Genomic DNA, 13,526 nt, shown 5'->3' on the forward strand with positions numbered 1-13,526 from the left:
TGTGTTTTTAACAGACTGCAGAATAAAAATGAGCACAAATTCTATTCAGTATCACAGAAACTTTGATCCCTGAAATATGTCCAAAGCTCTTTCTTAAACTAAGCAGGCTTATATGTCATTTGTGTATAGCTGTTAATGCAGTAGTGCATCTGTTACTTTTTCTCGCCTAAAATTTTTTTCCTTTCTTTCAATGACTGTGAAACTATTTTGTTTGAAGTTATGATGATGAGTGTAAAACCATCAGATGCTTAGCAACAGCATCATTAAATGATTTCATGACCTGAATTGCTCTGTTGGTTGTCAATATAACAGCAAGTCCTAACAAATACATAACAAAATTGTGTTGATTCACTGAATGTATAATCTCTTTTTTCATTGCAGGACTAAAAACTACCAAGATTTTTTTTAATGTAACTAATCTTTAAGTTATAATTCATCATCAAAAACTCTAAGAGACCCTAATTATCTGATACCTTATTAGCATAGTGCTACATATGAGTTAAGATTCACATGAAAATGCCAAAGGCAAGTGTTAAATGTTACTCTGGACCGTGATGAGAGCAATTGGGAATCCCAGCTTTTGTGAGAGGCAGCATTGGAGGGGTCTGCTTGAAGCATCAATCTTTTGGCAGAAATCTGGAGATCTCTGGAAGCCTCAAGAAACTTTCACTGCCTGTAAAAAAAGGCTGCATCTCGTTTGGGTTTTTTTCAAGATTCGGTGAGAGTACTCAGTATTAAAAGTTTTAGTGATAAGAGCCAAAGTAACCCAGCCTGTTTGCAGAGAGGGAAATGAGGAAATGAGATGACTTCCTGCTGAGCATGAATTCTGTTAGTGCTAATTTAGGGAATTTTAGGGAATGACCCTCTAGCAGAGCACAGAGCATCCCTTTCAAATGGAAAGTGTTGCAACTGTGGGGACCAGGAGCCTTCCCTGGTGTCTCTCAATCAGGCAACCATTGCTGAGGGACGTGCTCTGCTCCCACAGCACAGACCCCTTTCCACTTAGCTGCTGCTTGGCTTTGCTTTCCACCCTGGTTTGGAGTCTTGCACAGAATGAATAGGATTACGTGGCTTCTGTGACAGCATTAGGAAGGAATTTAAACACCAGCTGGGTGGGTGAGAGGTTATTTACTCCATCCACTTGAACTTTTGTCAGCAGCCTCACAAAAGCTTGGTGAGTCTGAGGTGGCTTCAATGTGAGTCTGAGACTCACTTTGTGAGTCTGAGGTGGCCTCAGCAGGCATGCTACAATTTTCATTATATGGAAACAAAAGGGTAATAAAAGCCCATAACCATAGAACTTGTGTGAATGGGACAGAAAAACACTACAGGGCTATTGCTAGGATTAGTTTTAATATCAGAGGACTTGGGAGAGTTATGAGTAACACATTAACTGAATTTCCAAATGAATGCTAACCAGGGCGTAGATTCTAACACTTCCATGTAGGAACACAGTTTGTGGTGACTGGGAGTGGGGCTGTGGCTGAGCCTCATCCCCAATGGGCCCCAGCTGTGAGCAGCACTGAAGGCAATGAGAGCTGGAGTGCCCAGGGGCACTGACCAACCACCAAAGGGAACAGAGGGCACACGGGTGCAATGCATCAACATGAGGGGTATCAAAGGTTGGGCTAAACAACAGGAAGAGTCAATGCTTGCAGCCTTTGGAAGTGATGTGAGGGTGCTCTGTATGGGCAGGTCCCTGAAGCCTTCTGAAGTGGTAAGGTGTTGCTCTGGATGTGTTGAAGCTTTCTGACATTGTATAATGATAGTCTGTGTGTTGTGGCTGTCTCAACTGTGATACATGGTGTGATTCTTCTGTATATCCATGAAGGAAAATACCCTTATTTAAACTGTTGAGAAAGTCGTTGGCTTACCCTGCAGGGATACAAAGGCAGAATACCCAGAAAGGTACCAAGATCATTGCATTCAACAGGAGAAACCCTCTTGCCATCCAGGCAGTGCATCCTGTTGGGCATTCTTGTGGCAGACTACAAACTGGACAACTTTAATCTGACTTGGTAAAAAAAAAGAGGCTAAAAATCCAACTGCTTAATATGCTAGTACTTTTCAATTTTGGAGGTGTCTTGATTGTTTTTTTTATTATTGTGTTTTCCAGCTTTTGAAACAGCATGACATATGCAGGTAGAGGCACAACTGGGATATCCACAATCCTTTCTGAGTTATGCAAAGATGTTCATTCTTGTGGTTTTTGCAGTCTTTCTCCTGCTAATAAAAGCTTATTCAACAGTAGACAGATTTAAAAGTTACAAGTCTACTTTTCACATATAACAGGATTATCTTTTAAGAAAGAGAGTTTCTACAGGGTTTCTAGTCTTTTTCACATAGAGGGAACAGACATCAACTTGGTAAATATCTGTGGCAGACAAAATTGACTCAATGCTTTCTGCTGCCCTCCTTAGAACAAAACTGATATTCCTAATCTCTTGTTCTTTGGAGGACATCTGTCTTTAAGGCACAGATTGCTGGTTTGTTGTCACAGTTTTGGTTGAATCAATGACTGTAAACATACACTCACTTTTCAAAAATTTTCCTTCCCTTCAATTTTTAGTATTTTTACTGCTGTGCAGCAGTCTCATTGTTTTCATTTTATTTTCACCAAGTTTTTAAAATGTATGAGATTCTTAAACATAATTTCCCTCTGATACAAGGAAGTTTCTACAGTTTTGAGTTTAAATGCTTGAATTACTTCAGAGCTGAGATTTTTTTAGTTGCTATCTGAATCTAACAAGCATTTGCCAGCCCCTTGCTGTACAAGGTCTAATAAGACTTAGTATTTTATTAAAATTTAACAGGTCTAGGTGCCTCTGCTCTTGCTGGAACCAGGATGACTTATGAGGAATATCCTTTCTGCAGCTTAGACTTGTTTTTACAACTGAGCAGATGGTGTTATTTCAATTCAAAAACTAGCCCTCCCTTTAAAATATTTTTGAAGCTGCATTAAGGATTTGTTGATGTTGCTAAAATTATATTCACTTGGATGCAACTATATGAAATGCAACTATATAACTGCAAAATCAAACTCCATGAAAACTAGGATATGCTGGAGGTGTACAACAATATTGTCCAAGTTGTCATGTTTTTGTTTTCTGCTTGAGTGCCTTGAAGTATTTTTTTTCCAGTAAAAAGTTAATTTATGCTATATGGCATCTAATGCTGTTAAATTTTCACTTTCAGACTGCAATACTTTAATTTTTTCATTCTGGTTCCTAGTCATCCTATTTTTTTGTCTAGAGTTACCAGTTAAACAGTGGGGGAGAAAAAAAGTAGCTATGAATATTCATTTAAAAATAAATTTATTCTAATCCTTCTTATGAATCTGTTGTATTTGTTTTCCTCTGGTCCCATAGCTGAAATTAATAAGCATGAATGTTTATGTAAAGACAGTTTGGAAGTCACTTGGTTGAACACACATTGATGATGCAATCTGAATTTGAAAGTAAAAATGTCAGGAATACTTGATTGGTCATCCAAGCAGGGAACAGAAACAAAACCCTGGGCCTATTGAAAGCAGCCAACATGGAGAGGCAATAAAAACTAAAAAGGGAGGAAGGAATGGATATTTAGGAATGAAAGTAGTTAAAATCAGGTATAAAGTGGAATCAACAGACAAACTATTTTTATAATCAATAAATAATAACCCTTGTCATAAGAAAAGTTCAGCATTGGGTTAGTATCCAGCTAGAATTTATAATTAGTTAGAATTTCTGGATAACAGATAAAGGTAAATAAGTAATTCCCACTAGTGTTATTTGGGAGGGGCACCAACAACTTTCCAACTACAGAAGATTTCAGCTATGGCTATTGAGGTGGAATACAGCTGCAGTGGGAGCACAGCTTGCAGCCATCCCTTCCAGGTGGAATTTGATTTAAGTCTCCAGTCAGAGAGAGGTAAAAGGAGGGTCAGAGCATAGAAGGATTGGTTCACCTTCTAAAAATCTAACTCAGTCATAAATGAAGATATTAGTAAAATATTAGGAGCAGTCACTTGGAAAAAAAAAAATCAAAACTACTTTTTAAAGAGGCTGATTATTCCCTATGTGCTGAGAAAATTTCCCTAGGCTGGCAGATGCTAAGAAAAACCAAAGAAAATGATTCTTTGACAGATCTTAAGTTAACTACCTACTATGACTTAACCCAGACAGTAATATTTGAGAAATTCAGATGAGCAGATGATAAATAAATGTTATAGAGCAAAGAAGTACTGAATGTGTGAGTTTATTTGACTTGAAAAGATTGAATGAGCCCTTGTTCTCCAAAAATTTCCTATTAAGCTGTGGAAATTTATATGTAGGAAATTGTGATTCATGAAGATACATTAATTATTAGGGGAAGTAAAATCATGCTATAGAAAAAAATATAAAATTGTCCTTTTTAATCCATCAAAATTATTTTATATTATTAAATCTCTATTTCAAATGAGATTTTTGCTGAAAGACGTAATTTTTCATTTTATACAGAGCGTGCTTACCTCTAGCGTCTTTAATTTACAATGAAGAATATGTTGCAGTGGCTTCTTATTTTGAGACTTAGTGAGTATTTAAAAGTAAGGGTAGACCAGATTTTATACTCATAAGAATATTTTTAGTAGTTCAGATAGCTATTTAGAGGGCAATGTCAAAATTGTCAGCTCCACAAATCCAGGAACTGTTTCATCTTCTATGATAGTTCTATGAGTTTTTGCTTAGAATTGCTGAACTCTTAGAACTTGGTGTAAAACTCATAAAAACAAACAAGATCTACTCTGGGATCTGAAACTTTCTACTCATGAACAAATATCTGAGCCAGGCTACAGGCAAGACACAGAGGAAAAAAACAGCTCCTCTTTTGTTGAGGTTGTACAAAACTGTTGAGCCAGGAACAGTCTCAAACAGATTGCATTGACAAGTAGTAGGGATGTTTTGCTCACATTGCTGTGGATTTCATCCAGCACAGCATTAGAAGCTCAGGTATCAAACACCATGGTCTGAATTTCACTCTGGAACCTACTTTAGCACTGAAATCCTTTACAGGATTTGGCTATTAATGACCTAGGTTTCTCTTAATGTAGGGTTTTAATACAAAAAGCTTGTAGAAAAAACAGTCTTTTCCCCCCTCTTCCCCTTTCCCATATACTACTGCAAATGAATATATTGCAGTACACACTACTTCATTAGGAAGGCAACTGCATTCATTAAAGGCAGAAAATGTCCTGCTCTTGTGCTATTCAATAAATCCACTAAAATCATTGTCCCAGCAGAAAAAGCGGAGTGTATTGTAGAAAGGGGAGAGAAAAGAAATTCAAATATCTCACAAATGAATATTAAGTCAAGCCGGTAAGTCTTTTATTCAGCCCTTAATAAGCTTAAACAATGATAAGCCTGAATGGGAGAAAGGTGTAGCCCAGAACTTCTTAAACCATTTAAATCTTATTAGAAGTATTTTTTTCAGAGATAGGAAATGTTTCTGTCACTTACATTTGGATGATGAGAATAAAAAATCAATTAAAAAAAAAAAAGAGGAAAGAATTAAAAAGGCAGAGTTTAAAGACCAATTTCCCATTCAGAAGAATAATATTTTATTTCTTGAAGGTCTATTTTTGAGTCATATTAAAATCTATCAAGCATAAAATATGTCTGAATACTCTGGACTACTAAGTGCAGATACAATGGTGAAATTTTCATTTGCCATTATTATACTAAGAGAATTTTCTGGCAATATAATGGGCATTAAATTATTTAGTGTCAGTTTCACACAGAAATAATAGTATTGTATTGCTGAAACCAGTGTTAAATACCCCAGAAACATTAAGCAACATTTTTCCCTGTTCCAGTATTAGTTATTCTTCCTGCCTTTATACCTGTACTTAATTTTCTATACCTTTTAGCAAGAATATGTGCTATAGCAAAAAGCAACAAATTCTGTTTCAGTTAGTTTTGTGGCTTCAGGAGAGAAGAGAAAGGAGGAGTATTGAATTGGTATATGCATTTTTTCAGTTCTGTGTCCATTTTGTCTGCATTAATAATTGGCTGGTGAAAATAGGGGAAGCTTTCTTGTCTGGACAGGCTTAAACAGCTGCCACTGGGAAGACAGCATACCATGCTCTGTTCATGTAAACAGACATGTTCCTTGTCATGCACCTTAGAAATTAAATAGATTAAACTAAGTTTTTCTTGTTTCTTAGGTGACAACAGGTCAAATATGGAACAACAGCATTGCAAAATGACAAACCATGGCAGTACACAACTCCAGTGATTTTTCCCTTTGAAAGAATATGGTCAAAAGGTATTTATAGTTTGGGAGAATTAAAGCCTGTGGATCATGCGAACTTTGATACTAATCTTCAGAACTTCCTCACACTGGCATCAAACATGCTCACACTACAGGATGGGGATGATTTCTGTCCTTTGGGAAATTCCCTAAGTTGGCCTTTTCCTGCAGACAGCCAGCTGCTTCCTTTTCCCAGACTATTGTGCAGATTTAGAATAGCTCCTTTTTTGACAAGAGAGTGAACAGGAAAACTGAAGTTAAAAGTAGTGCTCTGCTGGGAATACTCAGCTCACAAAAAAGAGTGGTGAGTGACTTATAACTGCCTTGTGGTCCACTCAAGAGGTTTTGCTGCTTTCTTTGAAAGCTCAGCTTGGGAAACTTGCATGGCAAAGCTTCTGATTCATTTCTAGTGTCAAGGTCTGAAGAGTTCTGGAAGGTGCTGCTGCTGAAGCCAAACTGGTATAGCTGTGATAAAAAAAGACAGTATAATTCAATTTCTCTAGGCTTTTTTTTTTTTTTTTCCAGAGAAGACTGGAGATCAAACAGTAGATCATCCCATGGATTGTCCCCAAGAGGCATGGACAAAGGCTCCCCTATGGGAGCAAATATTAGATGTGCTCTAACCTCAGACTAGGGTTATACAGTTTATGAGAAATGAAGGGTGAAAATGTGCAGCAGCTGAAAAGTACAGGTGGCAAGCTAGTTATTCAGTTAGAGTGAAAATATTTATTTCAGCTTCAAGAGAAGTATAGAGGTTCAGCCAGAAAGCTGGAAGGAGAGCAGGTGTGGGTAATCCAAGCATCTCAGAGGCAGATATTGTAGAGCAGAGTGGGCAGTGCTGCGTGGCACTCATGACGTAAAACGCCAGCTGGGGATTGCCCAAATTTGAGTGAAATAGAAGCAAGCTTTTATATAGGAAAGATGAAGCTTGAAATTCTGTTCACATTTTAACAGAGGGAAAAAACTTGATTATATTTTGTTGTGTGGGAAATAAGAATAGCAGTGAATGGTATTCTTTAAAAGCAATATAATTCTATGCTTACATTATTCTGTTATTCACAGAGATGGACTGGCTACATGGCCTAGAAGGCCAGCACCTAATGATTGCAATCAAATATTTTTGAGGCCCCCAGGAAAGCAAGTGATTGATGAAAAGCAGTGTCTGCAAGGATGAAAGGAAGTCCTAGGGCTTCAGCAGGAGAAAGAAACCTCTTTAGCATATCAACTACATCTTGTTAATTACAATCCTTAAAAAATACATGTGTCAATGTGTGCAAATTCTCAAGGAACAATAACACATAAAGCATGTCCTGCTGTCTTCCCAGCATGAAGTGTCTACATAATACAGTGAAATAAATAAATGCAATAAGTGAGGGTTTTGCTATTATTTTAGCTTTTTTTATTTTTTTCTTCAGAAAGGGCATACAAGCAGTTGTATGAGGGCAAAAAGGCAAATTGATTGGAATCCTGCAGTGGATATAATACTTGTTACACAAAATCAAACCTTTAACCCAAATACTTTTTTCATCTCTCAGCCTTTTTCACACCATTTCTTTTGAAAGCAAATTTTTTAAACTATCTTAAAATTAATTGAGAAAAAACTTCATCTCCAAGAGATTGAAGTGACAGTCTGCCCAGAGGGGAAGAATCATTAAAATTATCTGAAGTCAACGAAGTTTAATGGAACTTAATACGTTGAAACCAATGTAATGTGACATCTGATATTTCTAAAATAATTGATTTCCATTTGTTAAATTAAACAGCTGCAGCTCAGAGTCATGATTCAGAGGCACTCTTTCCTTTCTCACTTTCAATGAACATGGCTAATGTTAATGGTGTACTACTGGGTGTAAAATATATAACTTGTGGAAGATAAAAGACTTCAAGAGATTCTATATTTGATTTAAAGGATAGGAAAGCATCACCAAACTTTTCTTTCATTACTAAGTTTTTATGCCTCATGGTACATTATGTGTCTGCAGTTTTGTACTCAAATTTTAGGGTATCAAAAATTTATTATTTATTACCAAAATTACTCAATGCAGTGACTTTGAGGCAAATAGCTTCAAGATTTTAAGAATTACGTAACTTTTTGGTTCATCTGCCAATACTTCATGACTTGTAAAATACTTGGGGTTTGAGCAACTTCCCCTGACATAAATCAAAATCCTTGACATGAGAGGGGAGCAGGGCAAGCAGTAGATGTGAGACACATCTGAGTGGTGTGGAGGTGGGCTGTTTGCCCCCATGTTTTTGTAAAACAAGTGGTCTACACTCATGTTGGTAACTTCCCTCCTTTCCAAAACAAAAGCTACATCCGTATCTCAAGGAGGAGGCTGGGTTAGGCTGGGTGACAAGCAGATGTGGCTCCCCAAGTCTTTGGCAGCACATTTGGTGGAGCAGGTGGGATGGGCCAGTCTTCCTGATCCCTAGCATCCACACAGATGGAGAGCTTGTGTCCTATGGCCAGACAGGAATGCATAGGGGAGTGGTGCTTACCACACACTTTTAAAACCTGTAGGACTGTAATAAATCAGGACTAGATCTCACTAGTCTTTTTGAAATGGGCGTCAGATCATCCCAGGAAAGTATTTAGTACCTTTTTTTATAATAATAAATATATTTTTTTATTTATAAAAAAATTATTTATAAAAAAATAAATAAAAAATATATAAATAAATAAATAAAAATTTATTTATAACAATAAATAAACATTACTTTTCTCGTTACTTCTGATTTTCACTCTGTTTAAGATCCTGAAATTTTGCTTTGGAAAACAGAGAATGATGACAAGATCCTGACATCTCCTTAGGCTTGTCCAGCAGAGCACATCAACTGGAAAAGTATATTAACTTCTACTGAGAAATATTGCAGTGTCCTGAAGCAGAGGAGTTAGATACTCTCTTTGTGTATTATCCAGCATCTGTCCTCTACAGATATATCAATTATTATTGACACAAAAATATAGATATGATATCATTTTACTTGTTTCAGTCTTTTTTATAGTCTCAGACCCCAGCTCTCTAGGACACCTGTGGACAATTATTTCTGAGATCTCACCTTTTCTCTTTCTTCTTTTTCCCACCACATAGAGCTTGTGGTCAAGCATTCACACTTCTCTAATCTTGCAGTGAGACCCCATGAGAAATAAACAGTATATCTAAAAATGTATCTATATGATGCAATTCTTCCTGCCAATCCATTCTAGTACAAGGGACCTTTTGGGTCACAGAGGTAATTTCTCTGTTATTTTAAGTAATTACTTAATGGTTTTTTTGCATCAGTAGTGATCAAACTTGGTCTTAAGTCAAGACCTGTTTCCCTGTCTTCTCATTTCTTCTGAAATAAGTTTTGTTTTTACAAAACTCATCGCTGTCATTATTTGAAACTTTCTTCAAACTCCCTTTCTGCATTTACTGGGATCCGTAATACAGTTAATACATTTAACAATTAACCTCTTTTAAAAGAGGTTACTATTCTCCTTCTATAATAGGTGATACATTATGTTTGCTAATTATCTGAGAACTAAAAAATGATTACATTTTTATTGGAAGCTTATGTAATCATGCCTCATGGCTTAATCTTTCATTTAGTTTCTTTTGAGGAATGGAATTAGCATAAAATGAGATGAGAAGATAAGCCTTGGGAATGAAACAATCTTAAAATCTATAGTTCCAGGTTGTCCTGGGGTGACGTTATGATGCTTGTATATCCCCATTCATCTGTTCTGTGCCTTTAAGACCGGCCCTGAAGAGTGGAAGTTTTGTTTGGGTTTCTCCTATCAGGACACAGAGACAAGCGGTACACAGAGCTGTTTTTTTTTACTTCCAGCTTGGGCTTGCTGCTTTTGCTTGCTGCTTTTGCTTGCTCTCTTTTTCTGCTCTTGCTTCTGCTCTGCTTTCTGCCTCTGCTTATTAGCTAGTTCTAGCTAAACAGTCCACATTGCTTCCTGGACTGTTTCTCCTCTCCTGTTCCTGTGACCATCTCGAACCTGCTCCAGACTGGGACCCGGGAACACCAAGGGTTCGGCTGCAGCGGCTGGCCCAGCGCCGGAGGGACTGAGAACAGAGCAACCACCCCCGAAAGAGACTTTCTGATTTTGCCATCTTTCTCAGAGCGGTGTCATCGGGTATTGTTCATTTTGTGTGCTGGGGGGTGCGGGGCCAGTCAAATAAACAGGTTCTTTCCACCTCTCTCTGAGGAATTTTTTCCCGAACCGGTTGGGGGGAGGGGCCGTGTGGGTTTTGCTTTCTGGAGGGGCCCTCCTTTGCAGATTCTTTAACAAATTTGCCCTAAACCAGTACACAGGTACAACAAAACTCTTAGGTAAATTCTGACAAGATTTTGGGAATCTGTATGACCTTTTCTCTTTTTTGAGGAGTTGTTTTAAGAAGGTCAGAAATATAAAGTTTATAAGTATTTTACTTTAGGAATAGCACAAATAAAACTATTGTAAAAGTGGGACCCTTTTCTGTAAGACAGAGAAAAAATTGTTAAACAGAAAACACTTTTTTTACCTCTCATTATTGAAAAAGGATGCTGAAGGCAATATTTTCAAACATTTCTAATAATGATTCATAGACTCCTTTAAAATGGTAGAAAGAAGAATTTCCAGTTTTGGCTTCTTCATTTGCTAACATAATTTCTGTTATATGAGTAATCTGGATAATTGTCAAAATCTACATAGCTTTCTACAGTGATTTGCTTATACACACACTGCTCACTTGCATAAAACAGCTGGCTATTCTAAGTCAAGAATTCCTGTAGTTGAGGAAAACTTCACTTTTCAAAGAATGATTCAGCCTTCCATGCCTGGTTTCACACTCAGATTCCTGTGGCATTCGTTTTGACAGCTGATTTCCTCTCTTTACATCTCTCCTACCTTTTTACAATGAACTTCAAGATAGGTTGTCAGGGGAAGTTATAGTCAAAGGCTTTCAGAATTGGCTTTCTATCTGTCAGCTTTTTGTTGTTGTTTTCTTTTTCTTCTATTACAGTTTGCTTGTTTATTTAGTGTGTGTTGTTTTCCTAATCAGAAAAGTAGAAAGAAGAGGAAAAAAGCCATGACATTTCTGTTCATGTATTTTACTAAGCTTCAGCTGGCTAGGTAGAATTATCCTGTTTTATGTGACAGATGAGCAACACAAGGACTGTGTTCACACAGCTACAGCAATTATTGGCCAGTATTTTGAAACTGTTACATGAAGAGAATCTTTTTCCTGTAGTGTTTTTTTTTTTTTTAATTGATTTTCATTTAGGTGGCTGTTGTTGTTGTAGTATTTGGAAACTTAAGCGAACTAGTCATTGTCAATATACCAGAAGGAAAAAACAAAAAGGCTTCCAGTAAGAAAGGAACAGAAAATGTGCCTTGTTCTTGTATTGGAAAAATGATCTGGTTATTTTCTGTGTTAGAACTTCTCTCTCGAGCACAGATTTTTACCAAACTGTGGGGACATTCCGTGCCTCATTATGTGACTTTAAACCACTTGGGGTTGACACTAATTTTCTTGTAACCAAGAGATTTCTAAGGCATGTGATTATTGGTGTATGAGTACAATCATTGTGAGAACTACAAGTTTAGTCAAATAAATTGTCTGTTAAAAGGAAAAGTAGGCATATAACATTTTAATTGGAAAATATAATTAAACAAAAAAATAATCTTAATTTAGCAAATCAGTCACAGTAGAGGCACTGCAGGAGATCAGGTTTCATGAGGTGTTGAAAGGAAATTCTCCAACTCAGATTTATTTCTAAATCTACTTTACAGTCCATACTACTTGTACATCCAAATAATTTTTGGTCAAAGTAAAACTTTTTCTTTATTATATGGAGTATACAACTGTGGTTGTAATGTGTGCTCTGCCCATAAGACAGAGCACACATTAAAACTGACCAAAGCAAAAAATCAATCTGAGGCCACGCTAACACAGGGTTTTTTAAGTTATGTCTAAACTTTTCCCTTTTATTTTATTATATTTTACCCTTCTTTTCAAAATAGAAAGCACTTATTTAAACACAGTTGGACAGAACGACATATAAAAAATGTTTATATGGTAAACAACATTTTCTCACCCACATAGATGGCAAAGATGGCTTATGCAGACAGTAGCATTAACTATGTAAGATCCAATCAGTTAGAACTGTTTCACATTAATAAGAAGAAGTTGTGGATGCACACGAATATCTTCACTTTTTGATAATGGGCAAAGGAACAGTGCAGGAAGGGAGATGGCAAGTGTCTTACAGTAGAGTTTGAATTGTAGGTTGCAATACTTCATGTTATGATTCAGCAGCTATTTTGTATTACTCTTCATACGTTTTTCTGTCTCAAACTTTGAATTCACAAAGCTCTTAAGCACACAGAACATGTTTGCATGTCTACATGACTACTGAAGTAACATGTCCCTTCTTTCTCAGGGAAATCAAAGGAAATTGATAAGTAGAGTTCCCTGTAGATGCATCTCATTCTCACAAGTATACCTTTGAAAGTACATAAGGAAACACAGATAGTAAAATGACAATAAAATAATTCTGGATACATTTTTACTGATACTTTCCAGTAAGTATATAGAGGTATGATGAAAGTAATTTTATGTCTTTAAAATCCATTGAGAAATACTTTGAACTGTGACAAGGAAATAACAATTGCAGTAAGCAAAATTAGAAAGAATCAAGCCTCATAATCAGATGTATAATTACTAGAGGGCATTTTGTAGCAGATTTCATTTTGTGACTTGGATAAAACTAATGGTTCAATGATTTTTACTTATTGGATGCCTGAGGCTACGTGGTGATACGTATGTTTTAACAAATTTCAGCATGTACAAGTTTTCAATGACTTTCATCTAATTTAGAACATGTCCCATTTGGGGGTAAAAATGACAGAATATATGGGGAAGAAAAATAATTTTAAAATTATTTTGTAGTTTTTTTAAAGACCAGGCTTAACTTATGCAGTTGTGTGTATCACAAAGTTTTCTCAGCTCACAGATTGGCCTTAGTATTTTCCAGAGAAGTCAGTTTCTCATTCAGAAATACCTACTTAAATTTTTCTTGCTCTTTAGATTTCTTTTTTATCTTCTATGTTTTAATTTGATGAAACCCTAACAATCACCTGAGCCAGTTAAATCCTTGACTTTGCAGCAATAGTGTCAGAGATTTAATCAGAAAGCAACAAACCTTGACTTTTTCTGTAGGAAACAAATAGCAAGCCCCCTGGTCTCTTTGGAATAACCATCTCTATATTGTACACAAACATT

At 36.5% G+C, this 13,526-nt stretch overlaps 1 long non-coding RNA gene across 1 annotated transcript; it reads left to right on the forward strand.

Moving 5' to 3' along the window:
* The first annotated feature begins 1,586 nt into the window (after window positions 1–1,586).
* LOC135444912 (uncharacterized) lies at window positions 1,587–7,575 on the forward strand. The gene is made up of 3 exons (XR_010439353.1): window positions 1,587–1,717; window positions 6,182–6,282; window positions 7,330–7,575. It is a non-coding gene; the product is annotated as an uncharacterized LOC135444912 (long non-coding RNA).
* Window positions 7,576–13,526: the final 5,951 nt, after the last annotated feature.

This window comes from Zonotrichia leucophrys, chromosome 3 (assembly GCF_028769735.1).
Source record: "Zonotrichia leucophrys gambelii isolate GWCS_2022_RI chromosome 3, RI_Zleu_2.0, whole genome shotgun sequence".
Classification (NCBI taxonomy): domain Eukaryota; kingdom Metazoa; phylum Chordata; class Aves; order Passeriformes; family Passerellidae; genus Zonotrichia; species Zonotrichia leucophrys.